Genomic DNA, 15,650 nt, shown 5'->3' with positions numbered 1-15,650 from the left:
ATAGGGGCAAGGACTACAACTACTGTACTTAAAATTTAGCAACGCAAAGCAAGTAGTTATTGATTTATTGATCAAATAGTGGTTTTCCCTCATTTTTCACTGTAACTCCACATCTGTGGAGTGCAGCAGTTGTAGTCCTTGCCCCTATAATATACATATCTTACTTGTCCCCAATGCGCTACAATTATGGAGAAAAATGCTAAAATAGGCCCAAAATTGGGCAGGGGTGTAGTACCCCTTAAAGGCCCTTTCAGTGATTTCACAGGAATATTTAAAAAATGGAAATTTGTCAGAGTTGCTTAGAAATAAAGAATAAGTCTACAGAATTTCATTAAACCACTTTTCCCTGAATACATCGACAAATTAGTCAAAAACAGAAGTTTTAGAAAGGTTTTCTACTTCAACTCAGATCGACTCGAGAAAATCGAGATTTTTAGTACAGTCGCCACCAATCGACTGGAAAAACTTCCTAGTCCAGTGTTTCTAACACGGGGAAGTAGAGTCTAAATTGATTTAAAACAGAGTAACAGACGCTTAATTTTTGTAGTAGAAAACAAAATAAGCAATTAAACGTCACCGAGGCAAACTAACGGTCAATTCAAATATGAAAAACATTTAAAATTGTGTATTTTGTTTAAAATAGTAGCTACTGATGTAATAAGTAGTAGAAACAATACATAGCAACGCGTGTTGGTATGGTGGAGAGTGAGCTTCTTTCGATCTCGAGTCGGACTTTTGTACTGTCAGTATCAAAAGTCCAGATTCATGTAAATGCTTTATTTTGTTTAAAATACACGGCTTTCGACCGAACCACTAGCAGGCTATGTTAGCACATCTATGCCAATTACAAAGGTACCAAAATCTGAATTTTGATGATTTTTACGATCGTCCGGATGAGCAAATCACTGAATGGGCCTTTAATACAAATTGTAAAGGACACAGAAGACAATAAGAGTCAATGCCTTATTCTGTCATCTTGTTATTTGACACCTTGGATGTGTGTGTTGTCAGTGGCGTAGCTGCCGGGGGGGGGGGGCAGGGCAATTGCCCCCCCTGGCAAAAATTGCCTGTTTGGGCCCCTGCCCCCTAGCGCTATTTGGGCCCCCGCCCCCTAGCGCAAGGAAAAAAGAGGAAAAAGGAAAGAGAGAGAGAGAGGAAAAAAGGGAGGAGAGTGGGAGAGGAGGGGAAAAAATGGTACTATATATATATATATATCAAAATGTGTTGCTTTTAGTGTGCTAGCGCCTTTATTTCCTTTTTTTTTTTTTTTTTTTTTTTGCTCTTCACTTTTTCAAATCACCGGAAAAAATTGGGTCCACCTTTTCGGCAAAGGGGCGCCTAAATTTTTGTTTGGTGGATTTGGGCCCCCGCCCCATACAGGCTTGCCCCCCCCCCCCCCCGGAAAAAAATCCCAGCTACGCCATTGTGTGTTGTGTTTATGGAGTGTGGGGTGCATGCACACGGTGGCACGTAGGTGTTTGTCACAAAACATGGACGTTATTATGAAGCTTTACATTCCACTGAGAGTGCGTCCACCATAATGTTGATATAAATATCAGTCCCTGTAGAGAAAATCCAAAAAAATTGTGTACAATTTATGTAAATGTAAATTTATGGGTCAGCATCCCCGGTTAGGCGCAAAAAATCAGGAAAACTAGAGCGGTTCTCGGCTTTCGCGGTTCACAGCATTCGCGGTTCTCGGTGGGTGTTTTCGACGAATGGGATGCCTCCACCATGGGGCGATTTAAATGTGTACAAATCTTATAACGCTAAAAGTCAACTAAGTGGTAAACAAACAACCATATAAAAAATATGGGCAAAAATAAGAGTCACATAAATGAGGTTGAAATAGTGTATAGGGAATTCCATAGACATTTAGAAAAGTTGCAACTTTCTTTTGAAAGCTATAACAACAGCAGACAAACAATTTACTGACATCACATGCTTTGCTTTCACAAAGGACATGTTTTGAAAGTTTATAACCATTGTTTGGTTGCAACAAGCTAAACCACAGTCACTGGATAAGAATGCCACTTCCAAAATACAAATTGCAAATAATTGAAATGTGCAGAACTTGTAGCTTAAAGCCATAATATAACATTTGCTGAAAAGAACGCCCTCAAAATTTTTTTTAATTCTGATTTTTACACGATTGTAATGTACTTTAGTCAATAAAGATACTCTGCAAAAATCAAGACTTTAGGTGCTGTAGTTTTGTCAAAATCCAAGATTTTGAATGAAACGCCGGAACCGGCGTTTTATTATTACGATGGAAATATTAATCACCATTTTTTTGCCCAATAAGGGCATCTTTTTTACTTGAATCTGCGTTAAGGGTAGTATCAAATTCTTAAGACTAAAAAAAGCAAAAAAATACTTTTCAAAATACAGACTTTGAAATTAGCTCTGATTGTTTCAGTTTTCTTCTGATGTGGTCTGAAACTTTTAATATAAGGGAGGGACGAACAAACACTCATTCCCTCTTCCCGGGTCACTCTTTTGCATTATTGTGTCCTTATTACAGTTACATATCAAACCCTGTCCTTGCTAAGGGTTTATATATTAAATATGTCCTTGTAAAGGGTGTGATTTAGCAAACAAAATTCTTAAGGGTTAATTTTTCATCCTTTTGAAAATCCTAGCTAAGGGTAGTTGTAAAGAGTGCATTCATAAGCATGCTTACAGCCTTTGTACATATGAATGTCACACCCCCCCCGGGTTTGCAGGTGAATGCATGTAGGGGTGGGGTAGGGGTGCGCACATGTGGGTGGGTGTTTATGTGTGGGGGCAGGGTTCGAATTCGTTAAAACATTTTGCGTAGCAGTGTTTGGGTAATTCATCATAATCAGGATACTTCCATTACTAAAGCAGTATAAAAAGTGCTATACAAATGCAAAATTGGGTAGCAGTTGCTTCAAAATAAGGAGCAAACTGCTATGCGATAAAGCCGAATTCGGACCCTGTGTGGGGTGTGTCTGTATAAATGTCTGAGCTATGCAAAAACTTAAAAAGGGACAGAATGGGTTGTCCGGATTAAGCTGAAGCTTAAAGGAAATCTGTACCATAAACTAATCAATGGCTAATACAGTTATATACCCCTAAATTAAACATACCAGACGGTCTATATGAATTTCGGAATATTCCTAACAAAGAAAAAGCACTTTTAATCCTTCGTTACTGCGATTCATGGAAGCCGCCATGATAGCTGCTTCTGCCTCAAGCAGTAGCGTAACCTTTCACACAGACCCACGGCGAGCGTGTATGTTGCTATGGCATTCGCGACCCCACAGCTTAAATTTGTTTTTAGTGCTATTTTTACTTTTCGTTCTCAAAAGACATTGTTGATCATAAATATTACTTAAAATACATTTTTATGTTCTTCTGCAGTTTTATGGGTAAAAATTGTCGCGTTTTTTTTTTTTAACGAATGTTGAATCTGAACTTTGGTAGTATTAAACCCGTGTCACCAAAGTTCACGAGCGCGAAAAGCTGGTGTAGCACGGATTTCGCTGGTTTCGATATCGGGGAACCGTTACAGCGTAATAAAAAATACATCAGGTATCAATATGGCCGCCGCCATGAATTGCAAAAATGCCGTTGATCGTCGTAAGGAATTAAGAATTTCTCCTTTATTTGTAATATATAAGCTTGGGACTTTTACTGTTTGTCGTTTTTATTATTACTGCAACTATATAGCCATTGATTAGTTTATGGTACAGATTTCCTTTAATATACTCCCACATAAATGTCATCTGCACAAGTTGAAATCCTAAGAATGAGGAGAGCCGCACCCGCCTTTCACAACGATAGCATATAAATAGACTTATTACCTTCCAACTAAACTAATTATGTACACAAATACACTATGAATTAGATTATGTCTAGCTATACTCATCCCATTTCTACGAATTCCCCAATCCTGTTAGCGATGGTAAGTATTATACATAAAACATCATCCAACCAGCTGTCAACTTGTGCCAAGAATAGACTGAAAAAGTACATCCGATCATTCCGATGATGGACAATTACAGATATCAATGACAGGAACATAAAACAAAATAGTTTTAGTTATGTTTACAAGAGTAACATTATGCAGAGCAGATATCCTTACACCCTAAGGAAGTTTTAAACACTTTTCTTTGGCTGTGAGAAGACTCAAAGGATGATTCCATTTAAATTGCATATTCACCTGTAGAAGATTTAGCTAAAGTCTTCCACAGAGGGAGTGTGGGATTCAAATAGAATAAAAACTTCCATTTGAAATACTCACTCCAGTTGTGGACGATATAGATAAAGCCATATATGGCAGAGTATGGCTTATTCCATTTAAATAACATACTCCCTCTGTGGAAGACTTTTATTAACTCTTCAACAGGGGTATGTCAGATTTCAAAGGAATAGCCCAACGAGAAGTGTGGGCATTGTTTATAGATTAGGTGTATTTTGCTATTCCACTTTAAAAACCCACACCCTTTGGGCATAGACTATCTAATAATTATTAGATGGTCTGCTTTGAGGGAGATTTTGGACCAAATTCAACAGTTGTCAACCATTTCAAATCCAACCATTTTTTATCCTAAGAAAATAATGAAATTCCCCAAAAGATACAAATTGTACACAAATTAATCCTAAAACTTTTGACAATGGCCCATCCATACACCTAAATTGACCTCGAAAAGTAATTTCTGAGAACTCTATGGTGGTATCATGGGAGTAAAGTAAATTTCAAAAAGGGGGTCAAAAATCATGAAATTTCAACAAAATTTTTTTGATTTGTTTGGTTTTTATTGGGGCAAGAACTCTGAATACAGGCATCCCTGCCCCCCCCCCCGTTACCACTATGATTGATGAGCCAGAGAAAATGCGGTTCACTTCTGTTTGTAGGAGACAAATTCTTTCTTAGATGTAATGCAACTGGCTACAGAAACAGACTAGTAGTATAATTAATATGCGCAAGCACGCTCAAGGGACTTAATGAGGTTGATTTACCAAGAAACTAAAAACAAACCCCAAGTATAACAGTTGCACTTTTGAGTGGGATCAAAATGCGAAATGCACTTCAGTTTACTCTATACACACACACTTATACATCAACTTGAAATAAATTGGACAGAAATGACAAAACTGTACAACATCTCGAGGTTAGCGTATGATCCGCACGTTTCTCTTTTCCAAGGAAGCCCACTTAACCTTCTCCGCATATAAATGTTAGTATACATTACATGATTGTAGTATTCCGTTCCCCGTCACTATAGCTATAGCATCCTGTTAGCAGTTATCTATTGATTGGTATTCCGTTTAGAACACTATTGCCCAACGGGGCTTTAATCAAAGCGATAAATCTTATTAATCAACCGACGTCAAAGCCGATACTCAATTCTCGGAAACCCAGCTCAGGCAAAGATTCCAAGGACGTCATACCGCATGTTTAACCCTGTAGCTACTGGGAAAGGCTAGAAAGATTGCATGAACCTATACTTTTTGGGCAATTTCTTTGACTCAAATTTAACAAAAATAGGTCGCTATTTACAGGTAAGGACGCAGTGTGGTTTTTATTTGCAGTATATCAGCCAACTGCAGCATCTCCAAAATTGCCTATTAAATTTGTCAAAAATTGCATGATTTGAAACTGTGCTGCAGAGATTAATAAAATAAATATCCATCTGCTTTGCACACAGGAAAATCATTAATTCTCTTTCATATAGTAACATTAAAGATTTATTAAATTTTTTAGCTTTTCATAAAATGACGTATATAATATAAGTATGCGTATAGTTTATAGGAAATATTCCCTATGCATTTTGAGTTAAAATTATTCAAGTTATTGAAGAACTTGAGCAGCTGCAATCATAGCTTCTCATACAAAAAGGCATATAAAAGTTAAAATTAACTGATAGTACATGTTCTTTTGTTTCATCATTTTCAAATTCCCAGGCATCTTGTATTCTTGATGAATTCATGTCGTAACATTTTCATAAAAAATGTTTGTCTTTCTTTTCCACAAAATGCTAGTTTTCACTGTCAGATATGTCCTCGCATCACATATATAGGTAAAGCCATATACAGGGGAGTATGGGTTTCAAACTAATTAACCATAGCCAATTATATTTGAAATATACTCCGTTTGTGGAAGACTCTTCTTAAATCTTCCACACAGATACAGCAGATTTTATATGAAAAATAGCCCAATGGAAATTCAGTAAAGATATTTGCCAAATGCAATCCTTCCTGTACATTCATCATATCTTGATATACTGGTTGTAAAGATTACTTTTACAACAAAGGCTATTCCATTTCAATTCTACACTACCCCTGTGGAAGATTTTGGAAATATCTTCCACAGGGGGTGTGTGAATTTCAAATGGAATGAGCACATTAGGCAGCTCTATTTGAATGTCATACACCTTCTGAGAAAGATTTAACCTGAATCTTCCCCTGAGGGAGAGTGAGTTTCAAATGGAGCTGCTAATGTGATAATTCCATTTGAAATTCATACTCCCCCTGTGGCAGATATTTCCAAAATCTTCCACAGGGGTAGTGTAGATTTTAATTGAAATAGCACAATATGTTGCATGTTGGTAGATAGACAAAAAAAAGTAGTTAATACCGATAGGAAATATTCTTTTCTTTTTCTACTGATGCTCAAAAGATCACATCTCAAAAATAGACTTCACAGTAAATCCACCTCATATATGCACAAATGCAATTTATATTTTCCTTTTGTTTAATTTGATCATGTCCCTGATGCATGCCAAAGTAAAACTCATTGCACGGACGTGTTTTCACAGTAAACAGACAAAAGTGATGGTAAAATCAAGTGATAACAAGTATTTTTGAAACAAATACATTGTCTTCGGGCGTATGTTATGAGTAGCGCGAAATGTTAGGTTGTTTGTCACATTATTTATAAAGTCATTTCTGAGAACTCTCTATCGCTTGTTGACAGTGCCAGGTACAACATCGCAAGATATTCACATGAATAAACATATGTCTCGGTCCCAGCTGGCTTGTCACTGCAACAAACTGTCTGGCGATTTACTCCAAATTGTAATCACTGATTGGATGATGGTTTTCCAAATGTGACAAAGTTTTCAATTGGCGGAAATAAGAACCCCAAACTGAAAATTGGACCAAATACAGCTCGATGATTGTATTGCTTTCAAACTTGAACAGAAAATAAGTACACTTCTTAACAACATGATAATGTTTGATGAAACAGAAGCAAAATCCACTATTTGTACCCAACAAATTAAAAACAGACCAGATTCAAAATTTCATTATCATACTACCCAGACACTCGGTTTTAGTTTTTGAATGTCTGCACCAGAACAGTAAAATTTAAAGCTAAAAATTGACCTAAAATTGACCCGATCCCGAAAATATCCCAAATTTAGCAAAAAACAGACCGAACCTATACTCATGTTTTAAACTTTGTTTAAATGTTATTAAAAAAACCAAAAACTTGGTTCAACTTTTGAAAAAGCACCTAGTCTTTTAACCAGTTTTATGTGATTAGCGATCCATAGATAAACCAAAGAGCCTGAAAATACTACTTGAATCTGCTGTACACCCCCACCTCTTCACTAAGATCCCCCTTCCCTGGGGCAGAATTCATTTCACTTGCCATCATTTTATATCATATCATAAACATATATGCCTCAATAGAAAAAGAGACCCTATTATATGCAACTTAGGCAGATATTGACACGTCAAACCCAATATAACTGGGAGGCTACAATGCCGCAGCAAAAAGTTAATCTACTATAGCATCAAACCTGGTTTAGCATTAAATTCCAGGAAAATCACGCTGAACCGTGCACAGGCTGTTAGGGGGATGCTTATTAATCTTGTTTATGCCGTTGCAGAAGTTAAGCACAGTGTCAGTTGTTGGGCTATTCAAATCTAAAATCCACACTCCCCCTGTAGAAAATTTTGGAAAGATCTTCAGATGGAATGAACACTTCAGGCAGCTCCATTTGAAACTTATCCTCCCTATGTTGAAGATTCAGGTGGAATCTTCCACAGAGGGTGTACAAAATTCAAATGTCTAATGTGCTCATTCCATTTGAAATTCATACTCCCCCTGTGGAAGATATTACCAAAATCTTCCACAGGAGGAGTGGGGATTTTAGATGGAATAGCCCATTTGCTTTTAGGATTCTTGAGAATCAAATAGTACAACAAAAGAGAAAGTATTCAACGACGGCTTTAGTCAATACGAAGAAAACAAATTGTGTGTCATGGCATGCCAGGTTACGTCAGGGTAATACGCTTTGTGATGTCATTCTTGAGGGCTATGAACTGCGAGGTAATATTGACAAATTCAATGATTGCATGCATGGAGGATGATCAAAGCCAATTCATCACAAGAACAAACTCTCATTTCAAATGGCTGCTCTGTGTCATATCGATATGATCAGGTTTTTCTGGGTGGTGGCACTTGAAGATTACGTCGGGATAGTACGCTTTGTGATGTCATTCTTAGGGCTATGAACTACGAGGTAATATTGACAAATTCAATGACTTGTATGCATGGAGGATGATCAAAGCCAATTCATCACCAGAACAAAATCTCATTCCAAATGGCTGCTCTGTGTCATATTGATATGAACAGGTATTTTCTGGGCAGTGGCACGTGGCTCTGTAGCTGTAAAGAGCCGCAAAAGTCAACTGCCCTTTATCCAAAGTAAGTTCAGTGACCCTGAAAAGAGCTATAGACTGCCCCTGTCTACAATGAAATGAAATTATAGTTTAATGATGTGCAACAACATTAAACTCATTTACCCGCTGAGAAATGGACAATTCCAGCCATTACATATAAAAACAGTGGCATGATAAACATAATTTAATTTTCACCAGGTTCGCCGTCGCAAATAATAAAGGAGACAAGTAGAAAAAGTGATCCCGCCTGGGAATCGAACCCAGGACCTCAGGTTTACAAGACCTGTACCTTAACCACTGGGCCACGGGAGCTTCATGATTAAGCTGGTTGAAATTCAAACCCATAAGTGGTCACTTAACTAGTTGTTTAACAGGTCAAAGGTATGCCAGCGTTGTTTTGCTTGGCCTGTGTACCAATGAGAGTTGTTGTGTTTTCTGGACTTTCGTGTATGATTCACTGTTGGTTTTAAATCGAATAAGACAGCAACTTGTGTTTTATTTGCTTCCTTGTTCTTTTTGGATTTTCTGTCTAAAGGTTTAAGGCCTATGATAGATTTAGTTACAGAGAAGATAGTCCTTAGTATAATCAAATATCAAGGTTGTTTCTCGTTGATGTCCCTTAGTGGGCGGTGAATGACTGTGAATCTCGCTATTCCTTACTTTTTCTCTTTTCTTGGCATTTCCTGCTTTTTCTCTTTTCTGCTGTTTCTCTCTCTTTTAAAAAAAAATCTACTAGCATTTAAAACTAATAAAAGCATCAGTTTTGTAATAAAAGCATCAGTTTTGTCTCTCACCTTAAATATGGCCTTCTGAAAGTATTGCTTTGGGCAGGCGGTGAGTGGCATGATATAGAGAGACGGTAAAACTGCTTAGCCGTATGGTATTTTCCCATACAAGCGGAACACAGAAGTAAATCAGGACTAAATTTCGCAGCTGCCGTGATCACTGATACGCCGTTCAATCTGCACACTGAGTGATCGGAACTTAACTAACATGCCAAATTTAAAACTGTCACAGCGACTCTCACCCAGTTGAAATCCACACACCCCCTATGGAAGACATGACTTTCATCTCCCACACAGCGGGTGTAGATTTAAAACGCAGTCATCCATTTCGGTAACCCATTTGAAATCCACACTACCTGTGTGGGCGATTAAAGGTTATATCACCGATATAGGGTGTATGGATTTCAACTGGATTTAGCCCATTGTGCCCCTGTTAGTCGGTGGAGAGGCAAAGAAAACAAATTGGCCGGTGAGCATTAGTTCGATCCAATTTTACTGGGATATCTGCGCACGCAGGATGCAAAAATGTCTTTTCGTACTATTGTAAGTGAAAGTTGATACATACTGGGTTCATTTTGTACACTATTTTACACTATTTATACCCAAATCAAGGTGTTTACCAAATGTGTGCATCTTTAAACAGTGCTAAGAAGAATAGGCTATAATATTTTTATTGAGTTATCAGGGGAAGCAACTCCCCCCTCCCCATGTCAGGCACACCACTCACAATCAAACTTGCCCACCGAATTTCATCTATGCAAATGAGCAAAAGCACTACTACTAAATAACTAATGACTATCACATGCTCAAAACCAGCCAATCACGTGCGTGAGATTGGTCACTTTTTGGTAGGATTTCATGAGAAAAACCATCATGAATATTGCTTGCGAACAAGGAAATGCACGACCGAGCAATGTAAACAAGAGCATGACTGCATGAAACAAACTTTCATTTACGCTAAACTAATTCCTTCTTTACCATAACAAATTTTTTAATCAATTTACGAAAGGATGAAATTTAAGCTTCTATGACACTCACAAATTTTTTGTGTTTTCATGCTGGTAAAAAGTCATTTTTCAAACAGCTATAACTTCCGTTCGGTAGCATGTATTCCCATTCTGAAAACTGTAGTGACAGCCCGCCATCTTTAATTTTCCGAAAATCATCAATCGGCACTTTCCGGATCTTCATAAAAGCTTGTTTTCATTCATAAATCCACCTCGGCTTTTTCCGATGGCTGCCGAATCTGGTCATGTGCTGGGCTCATGAATAATTAATTAGGTGGACTGGCTGGTTTCAATTGGGGTCGTGCAGTGGCGCCATTGCCGGCCCATGTAATTTGGTTCCCGGTAGCTTCTATTGCAAAATCCTGCAGTGGCAATGGGGCAAGTTTGATTGTGCCACTGTTTGGAGTTAGGTATCACAGACTATTTAACAGACCATGTATCAACAGTCAAAGTCCCCATGCATTGTATGCTGTGAATTCTTGCATATTCATGAGGGCCGATTGTTCGATCAAGCCATGTCTAACAATAATGCCAGTGTTGTGTGCGTATACGTGATAGAGCATTGCGTGCCTTTGCGATTATATGACAGACCATAAAAATATGCGGTAAGTGCGTAGCAGTTTTGCTTGTCGCATTTCATGGAACAATCGGCTCTCATTATCGAGTGATGCTGAGACTTCCACTGCTTGTACGCTGTCTGTTATCTTTTTCGTCCAGGGTCCTTATACTTTTCAGTAAGCAAATTTGACATCTTTTCAATATATAACAGCACCAAATTTAGACACTTTCCAATATGCACAGCTACTTTTGGCATTGTATTTGCTGCTTTTATAATAACTTCGCGATCAGTTTAATTACGGAATAAAGTAATAAACATCAACAATTCTGTCTTATCAATGAAGGCAGGGTTATTGCACTAAGAGTCTAAAAAAATAGTTATTTTGAAGAACAAGTGCAATTAACATTATCAGCTATTGTTGTATTTGTATTCACTACACAGTGCTCGTCAATATATCGCAAACCAAATTTTTAATGGGAATTATTAAGGACTCCCTTCGTCTGATCCCACCTGGAGTGTTGCAAAGTATCACTGCAAGAGTAAGAGTAAGAGTAAAAGTAAGAGTAAGATGACTTTACTTAAGCATCCTGGGCAGTTCAGGGGTGTGAGTGACCTCTATTGAAAACAGAGGAACTTTGTTCAAAAAAGAGGAAAAGCACTGAAATATGCTCAAAATGGGCTGAAAATGAAAGAAAAAGCTAAAATTTTACCTGAAAGAAATTTCCAAAAAAGAGGAATTCAGCTTAAAAGAGGAGATTTCACACCCCTGACAAATATGGTGCAGTCTTTGACTTCGTTCATGCACTTTTAGTATTTCTTATTATACAACTGCTGTGTCTACCTACGTATAATGCCCCGATCCCAAGAGAATATAAAAAACTCTATATAAATAAACTTCCACAGACAAAAAAGCCTGGAGACATCTTTTGTACTTCAAAACAAAAAATGCTAGAAATAAACAGGAATAGCGTGATATACAAGATGGTACGATCAACAGTTACGTACGTGTCATTGACCAAGACATATGAAAGGGATTTCCCCCGGTTTTGCCCACGTTGTTACTGAAGATCAATGTTATCTGTTTTTGGTATTTGTTACATCTTGTGGAGCAAAGAGCGATAAATAAATATCCCATTTAATCTCCATTGTATTCTCTGGAAAGTGGATTTGAAGATGTCGAACAAAATATTTAAACAGTTCTCTCAACAAAACATATTAGACTTATATAATATAATTATTTTTACTTTATTCCACATCCATGGGACTTCTTCAGAAACTGAAGTACTAAAGGACAAGCGGCAAACCAAGTTGTGTGACCGACAGGGCGGTATTTAAAGATTGGTCATGATGTTAAAAGCCGGGGTACTCAAGTTTGGTTTTGGTAGGGATGTGCCGCTGAGATTTTGGAAGTAGACCCATAAATATACCAATTTTTCAAGAAATTTGGACCCATTTATATACCAAAAGTCAAAATTTTTGGCCGAATTTACCCAAAATTGTCTTAGTTTTTACAAATTTTTCCGAAATTTTGGGAAAATTTTGAAAATTTTGGCTAGATTAAGGAAAAATTGGGCTGTTTTCCGAAAAAATTGAGAAAATTTTGCAAAAAAGGACCCATTCATATACCAAAATAGGCTTTGAAAAAGGGGTCATTGATATACCAGAAGGCTGAAAATGCTACCCATGTTTGCGGCACGTCCCCGTATGGTCATTTGTACTGAGTACCCCCTGGGGTTAAAAGCCACACACGACAAGCATTTGTGGAGGAGGGACCAAAAATCAGCAGGCACTGAATCTGTTTATTTGTTACAAGTGTATCATATGCCGGATCCTTTTTTTCCAACTGATGAAAAACAAAAAATTGAGCTGTTGCTTAAAGAGGCATGGTCCAAGATTTCATGTTCTGCTTTCAATCTTAGATAGAGGCCTACTATTAAAACAATGTTTCCAAATTTTGAATTGTATTGCTCCAGTAGTTTTGATGATGATATGAGAAGAAAAAATGTGTATAACAACCTAGGCGAAATGTCAACCGTGCTAGCATGGTCAACCATGGTCAACCATGGTCAAAACATGGTTGACCATGGTTAACTATGGTCAGCGATGATCAGCCATGGTGGCTTGACCATGGTCAACCATGGTTGCCATGGTCACCATGGTATACCATGGTCGACCATGCTTTAGCATGGCCGAGCATGGTCAGCCATGGTCTTCACCTCACTTGACCATGGTTGACCATGGTCACTTTTAAGTATACCATGGTCAACCATGCTTTATCATGGGTGAGCATGGTCAGCCATGTTCATCACCTCACTTGACCATGGTTGACCATGGTCACTTCAAGTATACCATGGTCAATCATGCTTTAGCATGGGTGAGCATGGTCAGCCATGGTCATCACCTCACCTGACCATGGTCACTTCAAGTATACCATGGTCAACCATGCTTTAGCATGTGTGAGCATGGTCAGCCATGGTCATCACCTCACCTGACCATGGTTGACCATGGTCACTTTTAAGTATACCATGGTCGACCATGCTTTAGCATGGCTGAGCATTGTCAGCCATGGTCATCACCTCACCTGACCATGGTTGACTCTGGGTAGTGAATGAGAAAAAGCGCCTCTGTTGTTATTAATCGTATTTAATGCATATTTACAACATTGTGAATAAATATTTGACACCATAAAATATAAAAACTAGTAATTTGATAAGTTAAAATAAGATTTTTAATGGAATAAATCTAAATAATATGATTATGCAGTTTATTCCGTTAAATATTTACCCCATAATTTTTGACCATGGTTGACCATGGTCACTTTAGATAGACCATGGTTGACCATGGTCTCTGGCTGTGGTGCCATTTTTCAAAAACATGGTTGACCATGGTCAAAAACCATGGTCAAAAACATGGTTGACCATGGTCAAAAACATGGTTGACCATGGTCAAAAACATGGTTGACCATGGTCAAAAACATGGTTGACCATGGTCAAAAACATGGTTGACCATGGTCAAAACCCTGGTTGTTGAACTATGGTTGACAATGGTTCAACCATGGTCAAACATGCTAAGTTTTAACCATGGTTGACCATGGTCACTTTAGATAGACCATGGTCAAAAGGTTGACCATGGTCTCTGGCCGTGGTGCCATTTTTCAAAGCATGGTTGACCATGGTTTGACCATGGTCAAAACCCATGGTTGAACCATGGTTGACCATGGTTAACCATAGTTCAACCATGCCTTTTTCGCATAGGAATGCCCTATATGATACTGCATACACTGCCGGTGTGGTTATCACAAAAAAAAAGTTTTTGCTCACACCATTTTAAACTCAAAATATCTCAGGCGATACCAAAATCTCAGTTTTGATGAAAAGAAATGGGGGGGAGATGAGGATGTAGATTGTATCAAGGACCTTTAAATGTTTCATCAAATGACACTCACTGCAATTACCTGTTTGCACAGGTTCCTTTTAATTTCATTCTGGCTAAACACAGGTCGATAGTCAAGAAATAAACATATTTTGCAAGATCTGGATGTGCTCTGTGCATTAAGTTACTTTTATTTTACTAAATATGTTCAACCGGACAGCCTACAAGAACAGAAAACTGAAACTAAAAAGAAATGCATTATGGGAAGTGCAATGGGCTATTCCATTTGAAATCCACACTACCCCTGTAGAAGATTTTGGAAATATCTTCCACAGGGGGAGTATGTTTTTTCAAATGTAATTGGTCAAAGGTAATCATTTTGAAACCTATACTCCCCTTGTATTATGGCTTTACCTATACCTTCCACAACTGGAGTGAGTATCACAACTGGAAGTTACCCAATTGTCTATTCTATTCAAAATTTATACTCCCTCTGTTGCAAACTTTAGCTAAATCTTCCACAGGGGTAGTGTGGATTTTAAATGGAACAGCCCAATATATTTTCTCTGGATACACACATACTTATTTAGTTTGGCGATTAATTGACAGATCAGTTTATTTATGTCTGTGGAATAAAACGGCACACACATCACTAATAAACATCTCAAAAAAAGTAACTAACCCCACTTAAATAATGGACATTATTCAAAAAGGGGCTATTGTATTACAAATCTGTAAAATGCGTTGGAAGCAGAATTTTTTTCTGCACATTTTGACACCTTATTTGATACAATAGCCCAGAAAACAATAAAACATTGGTCAATTTAATGTAATGAGGTCCAGATTTGAAAGTTGCACTTACAATCACCCGTTTTTGAATAATGGTCATTATTTAAGGGGGTTAGTTACTTTTTTGAGATGTTTATAAGAGAAAAAGAAAAAGATAGATGGAAATACATTTTGAGTAGGTGGCTATAAGGGCAAGTTCAGGCATCCTTTGTAGCATATGGCTGAGTTGACAATATTGTATCAAAGTGTTTATGACTGGTAACGCGTTGTTCACCGAGAGAAAGACCTTTTAAGGGGGCACGCAGACATTTTTCTTCGTTTTAAAAATATACTTTAAAATATCCAAACTTTTGGTCAAAATTGAAAAAAAGAGTTAAATTTTGACCTTTTTTGACCCATATTTTTAAAATGAAGAAAGAAATTCAAAAATTTGAGAAAACCGAATCTAGTTTTGTGTCTTTAGAACACAAATATACA

General features: G+C 37.6%; 1 protein-coding gene and 1 non-coding gene across 2 annotated transcripts in view; both read right to left on the bottom strand.

Annotated features, from left to right (window-relative positions):
- Positions 1–15,650, bottom strand: part of LOC140165006 (protein CLEC16A-like) — a gene marked incomplete at its 3' end in the record, with an annotated part of 351,590 nt that overhangs the window by 177,459 nt on the left and 158,481 nt on the right.
- On the bottom strand, positions 8,900–8,973 carry Trnat-ugu (transfer RNA threonine (anticodon UGU)). Its single transcript has one exon. It is a non-coding gene; the product is annotated as a tRNA-Thr (tRNA).

Source organism: Amphiura filiformis, chromosome 11 (genome assembly GCF_039555335.1).
Source record: "Amphiura filiformis chromosome 11, Afil_fr2py, whole genome shotgun sequence".
Classification (NCBI taxonomy): domain Eukaryota; kingdom Metazoa; phylum Echinodermata; class Ophiuroidea; order Amphilepidida; family Amphiuridae; genus Amphiura; species Amphiura filiformis.
The sequence above is the reverse complement of the archived record's forward strand: the minus strand, read 5'-3'. Positions and strand labels throughout refer to the sequence as shown.